We start from the raw sequence: 18,319 nt of genomic DNA, 5'->3' as shown, positions 1-18,319 counted from the left end.
GTTGGTAAGGAATATTGAATATACCATGAACTGCCAAAAGAACGAACAAATCTGTCTTGGAAGATGTATAGCCAGAATGCTTCTTAGAAGCAAGGATGGCGAGACTACATCTCACAGACTTTGGACATGTTATCAGGAGGGATCAGTCCCTGGAGAAGGACATTGTGCTTGGTAAAATAGAGGATCAGCAAAAAAAGAGGAAGACCCTCAACAAGATGGATTCACAGTGGCTGCAACAATGGGCTTAAGCATAATAAAGATAGTGAGGATGGTGCAGGACCGGGCAGTGTTTTGTTCTGGTGTACATAGGGTCACTGTGAGTTGGAACCTACTTGATGGCACCTGTCTTAGTCATCTAGCATTGCCATAACAGAAATACCACTAGTGGAAGGCTTTAACAAAGAAAAGTTTATTTTCTCACAGTAAAGTAGGCTCAAAGACCAAATTCAGGGTGTCAGCTCCAGGGGAATATTTTTTCTCTCTGTCAGCCTTCTCATCAGTCTTCTCCTGGTCGAGGAGCTTCTCAGGCTCAGGGACCTCAGGTCCAAAGGATGCTCTTTGCTCCTGGTACTACTTTCTTGGTGGTATGAGGTCCCCACTCTCTGCTTGCTTCCTTTTCCTTTTATCTCTTGAGAGAGAAAAGGTGGTACGGGCCACATCCCAGGGAAACTCCCTTTACATTGGATCAGAAGGTGACCTGAGCAAGGGTGGTGTTACAATCCCACCCTAATGCTTTTAAGTATGCAATTACAATCCCAAAATGGAGGACAACCACACGATGCTAGAAATTATGGCCCAACCAAATTGATACATTTTTGGGAGGACATAATTCAATCCATGACAGCACCTAACAACAACAGTAGGTTATTGGCTTTTGATCTGAGTCAGTGGGTAGCCATTGTGGAATTTTGAGCAAAAGAGTGGCACGATTATACTTGTATTTTAAAGGGTTACTCTGGGTGCTGTTTTGAGAATATGCTCCACAGGGCCATGGGACATAAGTAAGGAGGCTAATGCAGTAATCCAGGGAAAAACTGATGGTGGTTTGGACTGGGGTGATAGCAGACCGTAAAGATACTGACAATACATATATTCAGGATATATTTTGAAGTCTAGAATCAACAAGATTTACTGTTGGATTAATATAGGGTGAGAGAAACAGGAGCCAAGGTTGACACCAAGACATTCAGCCTGAGGCAACTGAAAGGATGAAATTTTCATTTACTGAGATGCAGAAGACATTAGGAGGAATAGATTTGGCAGGGGAAGAACAAGGGTTTGGTTTTGATTTTAGAAGTATTAAACCAGAATGCTCCTGAAAAGTGAGGAAGGCGAGACTTCAGCTTGTTTATTTTAGACAGATTATCAGGAAAGACCAGTTGCTAGAAAAAGATATCATGTTTGGTAGACAGTCAGCGAAAACAACGGAAATCCTCAGTGAGATGAGTTGATACAATAGCCACAATGGACTCAAACATACCAACAATCATAAAGATGGCAAAGGACCGGGCAGCATTTCATTCTGTTATATGTAAGTCGGAGCCAACTTGATGGCAACTAACAACAACAACAAATTTAGTATGTCTGATTGACATTCACTGGGAAAAGTCATGAGAACAGTTGGATTTAGGAGTCTGGAGTTCAGATGAACGTACCGTTCATCTGGCTATGTAAACTTGGATTTCAGTAAACACAGGGACTGTATTTAAAACCATGAGATGGGATAAACTCCCTAAGAGAATCAGTATAGACAGAGAAGAGGTTCAATGATAGAGCCCCGGGTCACAACACAGTTAAAAGTGAGGGGAAAGGAAGAATCAGCAAAGGAAATTGAGGAGTTCTGAGAATTAAGTACGGTTTTCCAAAACAAAATCAAACAAAAAACACTCACAGAGCAGTAGGTGGTTTTGTCTTTCTGCCGTTTTTTCTCAACTTGTGTAGGGATGTTACCCATGAAGCCTGCTTGGCCTGTTTATAAAAGCGTCATGCAGTGGTGTAGGAGAGCTGATGTCCCAGGGCATCCTCTGACATCTTTTGGAAAAGTCTGGGTGATTTTTTCTGACTCTCCAAATAAACTATTCTTTAAGAATGAATTAATACATAAATACATAACTGTAAAATCATATGATTCTAAGGTCAAGGTACTCCAAAAAGCCTTATTCTCATCCAGATTTAGGAGCTCACAGATTTGGAAAATAATTTGAATAAGTCTCAATCGCTTCTAACTACTGAAATGTATTAACACATTATCCCCACTTTAGAGATGAGGACACTAAGGAACAGAAAGGTTAAGTCATTTATCCAAAGTAGTTGAGTGGCGGAGTAGGGGGTTGAACCCAGCCACCTCTCTGCAAATCTCTTTAAGAGAGCTTTGAAGCCCAAGAGTGTCCGATGACTCTTGTTACATCAGAGGGATTCTGTTGATTAACCATGCCTGCAATGATTTTTTTTTTTTAAGTGGATTCACCTCTGGGTCCCCTTTGTTTTGCCTAATTTTCCTCAGCCATATTACATCTTTGAGCAACTAGCACTTCCATTTCAGTTAAGAAGAGACTTTCTTTGAAAAATTTATTTCTAAGTGCAATTGTATTATTAAAATCTGATTTAGCTGCGTGATGGCTAGAGTGACCGTTGCAGACTTTGAATTTTAGAGCTTAAAGAAACTTTAAAGTCCGTCTAGCTAGCCTTCTCATTTTAAAAAATGACTAAGGCCTAGGGAGATTAAGTAATTTGCCAGGATCCTATAGCTGTATTCCCACTCCATGGCTGTTACACTACCTTTAGTTGAATCTTTAGATCTGTTATGTATCTTATGTCGTATACTGTTATGACAAATATTATAGCATAGTGGTTAAGAGTACAGACCCAGGAGCTAGACTTCCTGGGTTCAAACCCCCGCTCTGCCACTCAACTACTTTGGATAAATGACTTAACCTTTCTGTTCCTTAGTGTCCTCATCTCTAAAGTGGGGATAATATGTTAATACATTTCAGTAGTTAGAAGTGATTGAGACTTATTCAAATTATTTTCCAAATCTGTGAGCTCCTAAATCTGGATGAGAATAAGGCTCTCTGGAATACCTTGACCTTAGAATCATATGATTTTACAGTTATGTATTAATTCATTCTTCAAGAATAGTTTATTTGGAGAGTCAGAAAAAATCACCCAGACTTTATAATTCCAGCATATATGTGTCTGTGTTCTGACATATACCTGGGGAATTTTGAGGAATAAGTTTCATACGGATTGTCGAAGTAGGGGGAAAAAAATGGATAGAAGAGAAAGAACAATGATTAGATGTTTCAAATTTTACTCAGAATTCTTTCAATACCTGATCAAATCAAGCCCCTACAAATTTCCTTGTCAATCTAGTAGGCTTTCATTTTTATGCCTAAATTACCCCTCTCATTTATGCTCCTCTGCCAGAGTTTCTGAAAGTTTCAGTTTCATAGATCTTTACTGTTTTTCCCCACCCTCTTTCTTGGAATAAGTAACAGCCTTTTTTCTTATTTGCTTTAATTTTTTGCAACTTTGCTTCTGGCTGTTTGCTGGATATTTTCCCTCTCTCACACAGTATTTTTTAATCTTGCGAAGCCCTTTGATCTCCTGGAGGGCATCCAGCTATTTTCTGTCCACTCTCTACACTGGGCGATATATTTGCTGTTCTCCTTTTAGGTAAAATCCTAGGTCTGTTTTGCTTTCGCCTCTCTCTGGTGCCTGATTGCCTAATATGGTAAGGTATGTCCTAGACAAGACTGCACTGTTGAGATGGAACAACAGTTTGACTAAGTTTAAAGATGTGGTAGGTGAGCTATCAGAATTAATTATTTGTGTGGTAAAGTAATATATTTTAACAGTATACCCTATAAGAGCCGCAGGCCCCTTTTGTCTCTAGCAATGAAAGGAACAAAACACAGATTTTTCTTTCCTCAATCCATCTTCAGGCAGATAAGGACAAAAGGGAAGAGTAGTTAGCTTGCCCCCAGAATAAACGTATTTTAAAGAGAAATTTTGAGAAACTGATATCATGATAATGCTTATAAGGACATAAGAAGTAGGGACAGGTTGAATAAGTGATGGCTATTAAACAGTTCTGTCGTAACCAGCCTCTGGGAGTTGGTAGGCATTCCACATGTAGAAAAGCAAGGGGTCCCGGATCTGTACAATTAATGACAATGGGCAGTCCCCAGAAAGGAGACAAAGATGGAGAAATGGCAACTAACCAGCTCTGTATGTGGGAAGCTGCCTTTTATCCAATGTGTACTGAAGAATTTTCTCCAGTGGTTGAGTCCACTTTGGCTGGAAGGATCTTTCTTCTCACTGTACATTTGCTCTTGCTTTGCAAACTGCAGTTTCTTAAAATACTGCAGATTCTGTGATTTTCTATATATGGGTCATACTTGTGCCTTGCTCTAGCCTAAGCTGTATAAACCATCTTAAGAACAAAGTTACTTTTGGAATCTTCCTTTTAAGGTCTCTATTAATTTTAGGTCATGCTGTTGCCAAGGAAATCTCTGTAATCAAAGCTCACATATATTCCTTTGAGACCCTGTAGTTTTGGAACCCACTGTGCCATTACATCAGTGAATTCCACTTTAATCTGAAATCTTTTTTCAGATAGAATAAATTGACCTTCAAGGTATCTGTTTGCGTTTCTCTCATACATCTTAGCCAGAGACGCAGAAGGTTTATCAGCTACTAAGGATTTTTTTTTTAAGGATAGTAAACCTCTTGACCTTTTCTTCCAATTTCTTCCTTCTCTTGCTTCCATCAGCCTTCAAGGTATGAGTCTGTGTTAGTCACCTGTGACCTTGTCTTCCTTTGTTGGAGGGACAGTGATGAGCTTGAAATTCTGCTTGAACCTTTTTTTATGATTATAAAATGTAATACATTTCATTATTAAAAATTAGGAAGTACAGAAAAGTATAAAGCGGTGGTTCTCAAAAGCAGTGACATTTCTGGAGGGAGTCGTAAAAATGCGTAGGGGTACTTTTGGGGGTTACAGTGATGGGGGATGTCCACGTGCATCTAATAGTCAGGAACCAGAGATGCTAAGTGTCTTTCAATGTTCCGTATAACAAACAAACGAACTTCCTTTAGCTCGCTTGACTTCTGACTGTCTCACTGGACAGTCATGGAGATGAAAACCTGTCTATTATTTGAGTATAAAACCAAACTTCCTTTTACATATAAACTCTTTTTTTTTCCTGCTGAAAGTTCAACTACCATGTAAATTGGAGGAAAACTGTACCTAGTTTTACTCATCATTGATGTCAGTTTCTTTGTATAATGACAACTTAAACAATTCATTCTGCAGATCTGCATTTGACCTCTGTCTTCATGATTCTGTGATGGGTCCAAGCCTCTGGCTATCTTATGCCTTCTAGTGTTTTTGGGCCCAAGCATTTACACATTGAAATACACATTTTATTATAAATTTATTTTATTTCTTCTTTATATTATTACTGATTTTTTATGATTTTAGCTAAGTTTTATATCTGTGAATTTTATTTCAGGGTGTAAGGGTGGGGTGTTAGAAAATATTTTTTGTAAGGAGGGGATCGTTTCTGCTATAAAGAACAAGAAAAAAAATGCCTATAACCATACTACTCAGAGGAAGTAATTGGTAACATTCTGGTGAGTTTCCTAAAGCTTAAAAAAATAAAAATTCAAGACCAGCTAATGGCGTTCTTAAGAAAAGGATCATTTTCAACTTGAGCATTCCTGGGGCCCCATCATTACCTTGATGACAATTTCTTAAGGTTGTCTTCAAAGCAGTTGGGTTCAACTCTTTTATCAAAGTAGTCGGTACTGTGATGGCTTTGATCATAGACAGCCTCCAGGAATAATTGTTCCCCTTTCAGCCAGAGTTGAAGGGTTACCTTGGTTACAAAAGTATACATTTCTTCTGTTGATAGCAAGGCTGGAGAGCCTTAACCATGGCTTACGTTTAGCTAACATCAGCGGTCTAGCCCCAGGAATTGAGGTAGAAAGCTTAGTGTGGGATTTGCAGCTCCTTTTGAATAAATGGAGTGTTTATGGATTGCTGCAGCAGGAATGTTGAGCTTGAGGCACTAACAGATGTTGCTTTTGAAACTGTTGTTTTGGTAGTACCTAAAGAGGATTAGTTGGGGTGAGAATGTGAAGATAAATGGTTACAACCTACCAGTTTTAATTTTTCTCCAGTCCATCTCAGTTTTTAATGAAGTTCAAGAATCAGATAGCAGCCATTTAGTAACATGAGTCTCTTTCATGGAGAAGCCATAGTTTTGTATCCAACTATCCCTTAAGGTACATAAATGTTCACACAGGTGTGCCTTAACAGAGTGCGTGGTTTTAAAAATGCTTGACTTTTCTTATGCTTTAAAATGTGTTTACATTTTCTTACAACCTGAACCCTTATATACTAAAATACGCTAATGTTATTGGCTACTAAGAGGAAAGAAAGGACATTTTAGAAAACCACTGCAAATTAGTACCTCAAAATAAAATATCGATTATGTTCTTGAAGCTTATATTGTTGTTGTTACCCACCGTCAAGTCAGCCCCTGACTCATGGTGACCTCATGCGCAATGGAACAAAACACTGTCCGGTCTTGGGCCATCCCACCATCAGTTGCGCATCACAGTGATGTAATCCATAGAGTTTTCACTGGCTGATTTTCAGAAGTAGATCGCCAGGTCCTTCTTCCTAGTTGCCTTAGTCTAGAAGTTCTGCTGAAACCTGTTCAGCATCATAGCAATACTCAAGCCTTCACAGACGAACAGGTGGTACATTGGCTGGGAATCAAACCCAGGTCTCCCACCGCGAAGGTGCTGTATCTCTTGTTTCAGATTTTTTTTCTGGTGATAGATAGCATTTTAAGGGCAAAATAACATGTTTGGATGTTATATCACCAAATAAAACATGTTATACCTAAAGCTGATATTTAACATAGTTGGAGACTTTCAAAAGTGGTATGCCAAATTTGAGAGTCATAGGAGTGTCTATGGGGACTGCATGCCAAGTTTCTCATCTCTCCAGGTGTCTAGTATAGCTACTTGCTGGCTGTTGTGGAAGGGCCAACACTCTGCCTTCTTCTGAGGCCCATGGGGAGGGAAAATGTTGATGCCTATTTTCCAGTGGTATGTGGTGGAGTAGGGACCATGGCAGCAGAGCCAGCCGAGTCTTCATCTTTGGCACATAATGCTGTGTATATCAGGAGTCAGCAAGCCATTTCTGAAAAAAGTCCAGATAGTGAATATTTTTGGCTTTGCAGGCTATGTGGTCTGTTGTAATCTTTGCCATTATAGTGGGGAAGCAGCCATAGACATTATGTAAACAAATGGTCATGGCGATATTCCAATAAAACTTTATTTACAAAAGCAGGCCGGTGGAACTGGATTTGGCCTATGGGTCAGGCAGGCCACAGTTTGCCAGCCCCTGTTCCAGGTTATTGATTCAGAAAGTATTTGCTGATATCAACATGACTCCAAATGTCAGTTTTGTGTCTAAGCACTTCTCTGGTAATTCAGCAGTTTTTCCAATTCCCCTGATTCTTTAGTATCATCCATAGTTGAGGGGCAAAAAAAAGGTTTTTGTTTTTGTTTTTTCATTTAAGTGTGAATTCCAAGTAACTAGTCACACTTAGGAAACTCTGGTGGTGTAGTGGTTAAGTGCTATGGCTGCTAACCAAAGGGTCGGCAGTTTGAATCTGCCAGGAGCTCCTTGGAAACTCTATGGGGCAGTTCTACTCTGTCCTATACAGTCGCTGTGAGTTGGAGTCGACTCGAAGCACTGGGTTTGGTTTTTGGTTTTGGTTTAGTCACACTTAAATGAAAAAAAAAAAATTTTTTTTCCCCCTCAACTATGGATGATATTAGGGCCAAAGATGAAGAAATAGAAGATTTTTATCAGCTGCTGCAGTCTGAAATTGATCAATGCACTCAAGATGCATTGATAATTACTGGTGATTGGAATGCGAAAATTGGAAACAAAGAAGAAGGATCAGTAGTTGGAAAATATGGTCTTGGTGATAGAAACAACGCCAGAGATCGAATGAGAGAATTTTGCAAGACCAACGACTTCTTCACTGCAAATACCTTCTTTCACCAACATAAATGGCAACTATACACATGGATCTCGCCAGATGGAACACACAGAAATCAAATTGACTGCATCTGTGGAAAGAGATGATGGAAAAGCCCAATATCGTCAGTCAGGACAAGGCCAGGGGCCGATTGTGGAATAGACCATCAATTCCTCATATGCAAGTTCAAGCTGAAACTGAAGAAAATCAGAGCAAGTCCATGAGAGCCAAAATATGACCTTGAGTATATCCCCCCTGAATTTAGAGACCATCTCAAGAATAGATTTGACGCATTGAACACTAGTGAACGAAGAGCAGACGAGTTGTGGAATGACATCAAGGCCATCATACATGAAGAAAGCAAGAGGTCATTGAAAAGACAGGAAAGAAAGAAAAGACCAAGATGGATGTCAGAGGAGACTCTGAAACTTGCTTTCGAACGTCAAGCAGCTAAAGCAAAAGGAAGCATTGATGAAGTAAAAGGACTGAACAGAAGATTTCAAAGGGTGGCTCGAGAAGACAAAGTATTATAATGACATGCGCAAAGGGCTGGAGATGGAAAACCAAAAGGGAAGAACACACTCGGCGTTTCTCAAGCTGAAAGAATTGAAGAAAAAAATCAAGCCCCAAGTTGCAATAGTGAAGGATTCCATGGGGAAAATATTAAACGATGCAGGAAGCATCAAAAGAAGATGGAAGGAATACACAGAGTCATTATACTAAAAAGAATGAGTCGATATTCAACCATTTCAAGAGGTAGCATATGATCAGGAACAGATGGTACTGAAGGAAGAAGTCCAAGCTGCTCTGAAGGCATTGGCAAAAAAACAAGGCTCCAGGAATTGATGGAGTATCAATTGAGATGTTTTAACAAACAGATGCAGCGCTGGAGGTGCTCACTTGTCTGTGCCAAGAAGTATGCAAGACAGCTTCCTGGCCAACTGACTGGAAGAGATCCATATTTATGCCTATTCCCAAGAAAGGTGATCCAACCGAATGTGGAAATTATAGAACAATATTATTAATATCACACACAAGCAAAATTTTGCTGAAGATCATTCAAAAATGGCTGCAGCGGTATATCGACAGGGAACTGCCAGAAATTCAGGCTGGTTTCAGAAGAGGACGTGGAACCAGGGATATCATTGCTGATGTCAGATGGATCCTGGCTGAAAGCAGAGAATACCAGAGGGATGTTTACCTGTGTTTTATTGACTATGCAAAGGCATTCGACTGTGTGGGTCATAACAAATTATGGATAACATTGTGAAGAATGGGAATTCCAGAAGACTTAATTGTCCTCATGAGGAACGCTTACATAGATCAAGAGGCAGTTGTTCGAAAAGAACAAGGGAATACTGATTAGTTTAAAGTCAGGGAAGGTGTGTGTCAGGGTTGTATTCTTGCACTACAACTATTCAATCTGTATGCTGAACAAATAATCCGAGAAGCTGCACTATATGAAGAAGAACGGGGCATCAGGATTGGAGGAAGACTCATTAACAACCTGCGTTATGCAGGTGACACAACCTTGCTTGCTCAAAGTGAAGAGGACTTGAAGCACTTACTAATGAAGATCAAAGACCACACCCTTCAGTATGAATTACACCTCAACATAAAAAAAAAAAGAAAACAAAAATCCTCACAACTGGACCAATGAGCAACATCATGATAAATGGAGAAAAGATTGATGTTGTCAAGGATTTCATTTTACTTGGATCCACAATCAACTGCCATGGAAGCGCAGTCAAGAAATGAAAAGACGCGTTCCATTGGGTAAATCTGCTGCAAAGGGCCTCTTTAAAGTGTTGAAGAGCAAAGATGTCACCTTGAAGACTAAGGTGCGCCTGACCCAAGCCATGATATTTTGAATCGCATCATATGCATGTGAAAGCGGCATGATGAATAAGGAAGACCAAAGAATTGACGCCTTTGAATTGTGGTGTTGGCAAAGAATATTGAGTGTACCATGGACTGCCAAAAGAACAAACAAATCTGTCTTAGAAGAAGCACAACCAGAACGCTCCTTAGAAGCAAGGATGGCGAGACTGCGTCTTACATACTTTGGATGTGTTGTCAGGAGGGATCAGTCCCCGGAGAAGGACATCATGCTAGGCAGAGTATGGGGTCAGGGGAAAGGAGGAAGACCCTCAATGAGTAGGATTGACACAGTGGCTGCCACAATGAGCTCAAGCATAACAACGATTGTAAGGATGGCACAGGACTGGGCAGTGTTTCATTCTGTTGTGCATAGGGTCACTATGAGTCGGAACCGACTCGACGGCACCTAACAAGAACAACAACCACAGTTACTTGGAGAGAACAGAATTATATATTCAAGTTTTATTCCACAAAATAAAATTTTGTTTCACTTTAAAAAATTAGTTTGGGGGCAAGGGAAGTCATCAGTTTGGAAGGATACATGTCATTTGTTCTCCCTTGGAAAAGCACTGATGAGTTTTGATTATGACACAGGAAACAAGCTCCGAAGCTTCCTGAATGAGGGCGTAATGTAGGGAGTGGGGAGTGGCTTCCATGTCATTTTAGATGCAGTTTCTCTGTTCTGTTTCAGCTCGGTACGCTTTGAGGAGAATGTCTAAAATGGTTTTCCCAGTGTGTCCCTATCTGTTTTTCTCATCTGATCCTATCCCTTCTTACCTCCCAAAGACCTGTCTGAGGTTAGCTAAGATTGCAGTTTGGGGACATGTAATCAAAGACATTTGAGAAATTCAGCTTTTTGTAGACAAGGCCATAAGTAAATGTGCCTTTAAGGCTCATAGATTCCTGCATGGGGCCTGTCAGAAGACTGTTAATTGCCGTCATTCACTTTAATTGCTGGTTGTCATTTGAATTCCTTAGTCTGGAGTAAGTTTGGAGTTTATTAGTCTTTTTGCCTTGTCAACTTTCAGTCTACTAAATATATAGGAGGAAGTTTTGGGTTGCAGAGAGAGTGACAGAAATTTTCAAAGCTTTGACTCTGCTTATTTGAAATAATAGGTAAGAGGAGTGGATTTTTGGATGGAGAAACTCAAATCCTGATTCTTCAACAACTTTAAGAAAAAAGTGATGGAAGTTAACATTCCTATGTCATAGTAAGACTCATATCAGGAGTGGGAATTGAGCATGGATTGGCAGAATTAATCTCCTAAGTAAACAAAGCCAGATCCTTTCTGAAGAATAAGACTCTACCTAGTGTACAGCATGTTGTCTGAGAAGGCCTCTCTTGGGTCATTGATACTATATAGTGCTGTGGAATAAAACCAATGAAATATTATTTGGGCAACTTATAAATCACTTCTAGCGTCCTTGACTTAGAGCTAAGAGCAAGTTCGGATACAGGCAGTCCCCGGGTTACAAACCAAATCCATCCCAAGTGTGTCTTTAAGTTGAATTTGTAGGTAAGCCGGGACAGGTACATACAGTTCTTATTTAGCCTTACTTTACCCTGGTGGCATAGTGGTTAAGAGCTATGGCTGCTAACCAAATGATCAGCAGTTCGAATCCACCAGACGCTCCTTGGAAACTCTATGGGACAGTTCTACTCTGGCCTATAGGGTTGCTATGAGTTGGAATCGACTTGACAGCAATGGGTTTGATTTTTGGTTTTAGTGCCAGAGGAGCCCTGGTGGCGCAGCGGTTAAGAACTTGGCTGCTGACCGAAAGGTTAGCAGTTCAAATCCACCAGCTGCTCCTTGGAAACCCTGTGGTGCAGTTCTGCCCTGTCCATAGGGTCTCTATGAGAACTGACTCTATGGGAGTGGGTTTGGTTTGGTCATTTTTTTGTTTTGTTCAGTGCAAGAAAAGCATCGAAGGCTCTTTAGTGATTTGAAAGTTGGGCCATGTGCAGCAAGTGATAGTGATTGTGATGAAGAATTTGTTGTGAGTAGGGGTTGGTTCATCATTTCAAAATGAGGGCAAGTTTATATAACATTAAAGGGCAAGTACCAGTTGTAAGTTGGATGTTTGTAACCTGGGGACCTACTGTACTGATATGCCGCAAACGGAGCCATTTTCAATAATGATAACCTAGTAAGTAAAGCTTCTCTAACAGTCTTTCTCAAACTTGTCAGTAAGAATCACAGGAGTCATTTGTTTATGATACAGATTTTCAGGCCTTTACCCTGGAGTTTCTGATTTAGCATGCTGGGCAAGGGGAGGTGTGGAGAGCTGAGGCCCTGGGCATCTGTCTTCTAAAAGTCCAGCAGGTGATGCTTAGCAGGCAAGTTTGACAAACGCTATTCCTAGAGCTGTGACATTTAGGGATTGCTGACATCCCAGGTAGGTCATCATTAAAAAGTAGGATTATCTCTGGCACAGTAACGGAGATAGTGCCAACCCCTACTCTTCCCCCTCCTCCAGAAAGGCACATTTAACCCATAGAATACCAAATTCTCTAAGGCCCTCTAGGGCAATCTGATTCCACTCAGGATCAGCATGCATTTGTTCAACCAACAAATATTTATTAACTACCCTCCGTGTCCTAGGCACTGTGCACTAAAAAAAAGAAATATGCAAGACAAGCAGAGTCCTGCTGTCTCGTAGCACTCCCATTTAATGGAACAGGAGATACTTCTGTTCATCACCTAAGCTGAGATGTCAAGTAGGCAGTTGAACATAGGAGCCTGGTGTTCAAGGGAGGTGTTAGAGCCAGAGATACAAACTTGGGAGTCATTGTCTTAAAGATGGTATTTAGAACCAGAGGACTGGGTAGAATCACTCAAGGAAAGAGTATAATTAAAGAAGAAAAAAGGGCCCATGACTAAAACCTGGATTACTCCAGGGCTGGCCTGAGACAGGAGCAGAAGTATTGCTTCCACTGTAACAGGAGAATATAAACAGATAAGTTGGTGGATCTGGTGCTGGCAAAATGAGGTAGTTCTAATCTGACTTATTGTGATACACACATGCACACACACACACACCCTCCATACCTAGAGATCAGTTAAAGTTGGAGCCTATTGGAATCCAGATGAAAAATAATGAACAAGGATTCTTATGGTAGGTATGGACCAAAGTCAAGAAATTTCAGAAATATGAAAACTCAGCAGGATTTGTTATTTAACTGGATGTGGAGGACGAAGCATAAAGAAGAGCCTAGGGTCACTGGGAGGCTGCATGGGATAGTAGAACCAGTATTAGATTTGGAGTCAGAAGACCTGCATCCAAAGCTGGTTCCAAATCCCATTAGCTGCATGGTTTTGGAGAAGCAATTTAACTTTTTTGAACTTCAGTTCTTTAATCTGTGAAAATGAGATTATTATCCCCACCTCATAGGCTCTGTATAAGGAGTGGCAATAATAATGTATTAAAAGTGCCTGGCTATAGTAATAACTGAAAGCTAGTGGTATGATGGAAACCCTGGCGGCGTAGTGGTTAATTGCTATGGCTGCTAACCAAAAGGTCAGCAGTTCGAACCACCAGGCACTCCTTGGAAACTCTATGGGGCAGTTCTAATCTGTCCTGTAGGGTCGCTATGAGTCGGAATCGACTGGACAGCAGCGGGTTTGGTTTGGTTTTCGATTTAGTGGTATAATAGTACTTCACCGGCCTTTTTTTTTTTTCCTTTCTGTATCTTTGAGCTTTCGCACGTGCTATTTCCATTCCTTGGAATGCTCTTCCTCTCTCTTTACTGCTTCTTTCTCCTCCCACTCCATTTTTTTTTTGACACATATTGCCTTCCTTGACCTCTCTCCAGACCAGGCTAAGTACCCCTTGGTACCTTGAACTTAATCATTAATACACAGCACTAATCATACTATGTTGTATTTGCCCATTAAACCAAATGCCTTGAAGGCAGGGTCTCTTTCTTGTTCATTATTTTACCCCCAGCATCTAGCAGAATACCTAGTATTTAATACGTTTTCTATTAATATTTGTAGAGCAATTAAATTAATGGCATTAGTGTTTCTCGTTATGATGACTACATGGATTATATGCCACTAATGAGGTTGAGAATTCAGAAGGAAAACATGTTTGGGGAGGAAGAAAATGGTTTTCTTCTGGGCATGCTGTGTTGGAGGAGTCTGTCAAACACAGGAAAGTACATGTTGTACAGGCAGTTAGACACATGGACCTGAAGTATGTGGAACTCCACGGCTAGAGATACAGCTTCGGAAGTCATCAGCCTGCTGGCAACAGTTTCAGGTTTGAAAGGGATGCTGTTTTCTGAGGATAACTTGTGGAGCAGTGGTTCTCAACTTTTTTCCTCCCCCATATTCTGAGGAATGTGGGCACTCACATGAGTTAACTGTGGTCCTCTATCTCAGTGATTCTGAAGCAGCGGCAAGAAGAAGGGGAGCACATTCCCCAGGGAGGCCTATCAGAATGTTTGTGGGTTGTGCTAAGGAGGACCACTGCTGTGAAAAAAGAATAACAGACTGTTTAGAACAGAGCCCTAGGGCACCCCAGTGTAATGGACAGGCAGAGGAGGAGCAGCACCCATGAAAGAGATCAGTAAGGAAACATGGTCAGAGAACGAGGGGGAAACCCAGAAAGCTATAGTGTTCCACCAGGCAAGGAAGTGAAAAGTTTCACGGACTCCAAGTGACAGACACTTAACTTCAAAGAGCTCAAGCAAAAAGGCTTATGTAAATGGGAAATCTGCTTATTGATCCTGGCCTGGCTTCAAAAAAAAAAAAAAAAATTCAGGCATAGCTAAATTCAGGAGGCCGGAACTTTGTCATCAGAGCTCCGCCTTCTTTGTGTCATTCACAGAGGAAGAAACACCTCCTGTATCCAGTGTCCCTGTGTCGGTTTTCACATGGCGATGCTGATTGGGTCAGGCGAGCTTCCCTGAACCAGTTTATGTGGCCAGAGATTAGGTGAGACCGAGTTAGGCAGTGAAACACAGGTTAAGAGCCTGTACTCTGGAGCCAAGTTATTTGGGTTCAAATCCCTGCTCTGCCACTTTATAACCTCGAGCAAATTACATAATCTCCCTATGCCTCAGTTTCCTCACCTATAAAATGGGAGAAATAATGGTGTCACATAGGTCATTTTTTTAAATAAATGAGATTATGCAATAAAGTGGACAGAACAGCGTCTTGCACATAGTAAGTGCTCAGTAAATGTTAGCCACCATGGTGATGATAAAGATAATGACAGTTATTATTATCATGATGATGATGATGAACTATAATAACAACAACCCACCCAGGGAGTGGGGTGAAGTTAGGGAAGGGTCGACTACATGGAATAGGTTTCCCATAAAAAAAAAAAAAATAGGAATTCCGTTACCAAAAGAAGAGAAAATGATAAGGTACTAGAAAGACAAATCCTAGCTACCACCCATACCCACTGCCCTCAAGTCAGTTCTGACTCACAGCTGCCACAGTCCCCAGAAATCTTACCCAGTGGATTTAGCAACATAGAGATGTTGCTAATTTATGAGAGCTGTTTGAGTGGGGTAAATCAGAGGAATGGTATCTTCTCCTTGTAACTCATCTGCATTTAATGGTTTTATGGATTTTGTGGGGGCTAATAGCCTCTGGTTAGTACCCATTTCCTTTGTAGGCAGAGTGCCAAGATAGTTTGCCATAAAAATATATATATATATATTTTTTCTCATAAGAGCTTGAAGAGTTCAAACAGATATAATCATTGCATCATTTGGAAGATTGTGGTGACTGTCTCATTACGTGCTTTATTTTGAATTGCTCTCCACAAACAATCCTTCTTCCACGTTTCTGCTTTTTCCCCCTTGTTGAGAACAGATGGTAGATCGACATTCTTGCCTTTTCCTGCAAACATTTTGAAGGAATGAAAAGCAAATAGACTTGTACCTCAGAGGAGCATTCTCCACATATTACGCTAGCAATTATGGACAGAGTTAGTTACTGACTTAGCTAGTGAGATGAGATTGTGAGTCGTTATCAATTTCTCACTAATGTAATGTTGCCTAGGCCCACTGAGTTTTCTCCAAACATGTTTCTGCCTTTTCTGTGTTTAGCTTACGTATTTACAGAAAACCTTCAGAGAAAAAGCCTAATTCAAGATTGACAAGGGTCTGCCAATATGCCACTCTCAGATAATCTTAGCTGAAGAAGTTTCCATGGAGTACAATTGTAGATAACAGCCCTCAGAGGTTCTGGCTTAGTCTAAAATGGCCTCCAAAGAAAACTTGTTGAAGAATAATTATGGAAATTTTTTCCCTCCTGCTCTCCCTGTCTCCAATTGCATCATCACTCCAGAAAAATATCACAAATAAAACAGAACTATGTTTTTTTTTTTTTATGTAACAGATAAGTATCAAGAAAAAGTCAAGAATCGAGAGTTCTAGCCTCCAACTTTACCATTAATAAAAACAGTGCAGTGGACCAGACTCGCTCTATGAATCAGCTGTTTCCAGCTATGTATTTAGGTTAGTTCCTTAAAGAAAGCTTCTTCCAGAATTTACTTCCTAAAAATGTTGTCTATTTTTTTTTTTCTACTGCAAGCTACAGCTGAACTTCAAAGAATAAATTTGATTTGGATAGTAATGATTATTATACTGCCACCAATTTCAAAATAGGCAACTAGTTGACAAACATAAGGAAAATGTTCAACATCACTGGTATTCAAAACTAGAAATTAAAAATATGACGAAGAAGGATTTTTTTACCAACCAAAATACATAAAGACTTTGAAAAGATAATGCCCAATTCAGATGAGAATATACTGAAATGGGTCATCTCATATTTCACTTTTGTGAATGCAAATTAACACACCTTCTCTTCACTTATCGACTAGCTCGTTTTCCAACACTTCACATTTACAATAGTAAAAAATCTATTTTGTGCATTAACAACGCACATCTGGCAGTAACGAACACCAAGTGCAAGGTGAGAGTAACATTGGCTTTGATAGTTAAGGCTGTGTGTCAACTTGACTGGGCCATGATTCTCGGTGGTTTGGCTCTTATGTAATGATATAACTTGGCAATTAATGTAATGATGTGGTCAACTTCCTTTTTGTGATCTGATGTGGTCATTCTCCATTTTTGCTAACAGCGAATTCGCTTAACAACCTGATCTTTGGAACCTAACCATGTCAATAAGTGAGGAGATGGTGTACTGTCAAAAGCCTCAAATTGATCTAGAATTTCCACTTAAGGAAATCTACCTCTAGGAAACAGTTCTAAATAGGTATATATATTTAAAAAGAGCTTAGTGTAGATTTTCATCGTGTTGTTGTTGTTCTTTGGTTTGTTGTTCTTCTTGTGTGCTGTTGAGTCGATTCCAACTCATACCAACTTTACAGGACAGAGTAGAACTGCCACATCGGGTTTCCTAAACTAATTTTACAGTAACAGATTGCCAGGTCTTTTCTCCCGCAGAGTAGCTGGTGGATTTGAGCCATCGACCTTTTGATTTGCAGCCGAGGGCTTAACCATAAAAAACCATAGGGTATGTTATATATATGTAGCTCCATATATGTTTATAAGGTCCCTGAGTGGCACAAAAATTTTTTACCCAACTACTAACCTAAAGGTTGGCAGTTCAAACTCACTCAGGGGTGCTGCAGAAGAAAGGCTTGGTGGTTTGCTTATGTAAAGATTACAGCCAAGAAAGCATAGAAGCAGTTCTACCCATGGAGCAGCTATGCTTTGGAATCGACTTGATGGCAATGGATTTTTTTGTTTAGATACATTTATTCATTCAACACGTACCTGAGTGCCTGCTATGTGGAAGACTGTCAGACACCAGTGAGCAAAACAGACTTAGTCCATTTAGCTATTTATAGTACTGGAAAAATTGGAAACAACCTAAATGTCCAGTATTCAGGCAGTAGTTTAGTAAACTTGGATTCATCCATGGAATGGAATGCTATGAATAATAGTTCAGTTTACCGGTTGGTGACTACTGGCTGTTTAGGAGTAGTTCCTTGGAATAAAATGGAGTATTAGACAGCCATTTAAAAATGAGCTACAAAGATAGTGCAATAACTTGGATAAATGCTTATGATAAAACATTATTGAATGAACTACCTGCAGAATTATATACATGGTATGATTACACCTCTAGGGGAATGGAGAATACCTAGGTCCAGGTAAAAAAGACAAGGGAGAAAGTCGCCAAACTGTTAACAGTGGTTGTGTTTCTGTGGTGAGACCAAATGTGCTTGCCCTACTTTCCTTTATTTTATAATTTTTTTCTTAATGACCCCTTGTTACTTGTAATTTTTTAATTTTTTTTTCCTTAAATGCTTTTTGGTAACATGAACTTACAAACAGTGAAGGCTTGCTTGAAAGTGAAGGCTGCTCTGTGTGGGTT

General features: G+C 40.1%; 1 protein-coding gene across 11 annotated transcripts in view; it reads left to right on the top strand.

Annotated features, from left to right (window-relative positions):
- PPP1R12B (protein phosphatase 1 regulatory subunit 12B) overlaps positions 1-18,319 on the top strand; it is a 268,308-nt gene that overhangs the window by 176,972 nt on the left and 73,017 nt on the right. The window contains exon 20 of one of the 11 annotated variants that reach the window (XM_064273384.1): positions 1-18,319. This exon is cut by the window's left edge and continues 11,396 nt beyond it. The exons of the other annotated variants lie outside the window; for them this stretch is intronic. The gene's annotated coding sequence lies outside the window, so the exon portion shown is untranslated. 11 annotated transcript variants of the gene reach the window in all.

The sequence above is a fragment of the Loxodonta africana genome, chromosome 20 (assembly GCF_030014295.1).
Source record: "Loxodonta africana isolate mLoxAfr1 chromosome 20, mLoxAfr1.hap2, whole genome shotgun sequence".
Taxonomy (NCBI): Eukaryota; Metazoa; Chordata; class Mammalia; order Proboscidea; family Elephantidae; genus Loxodonta; species Loxodonta africana.
Note: the sequence above shows the minus strand (reverse complement) of the source record. Positions and strands in the feature narration are given on the sequence as shown.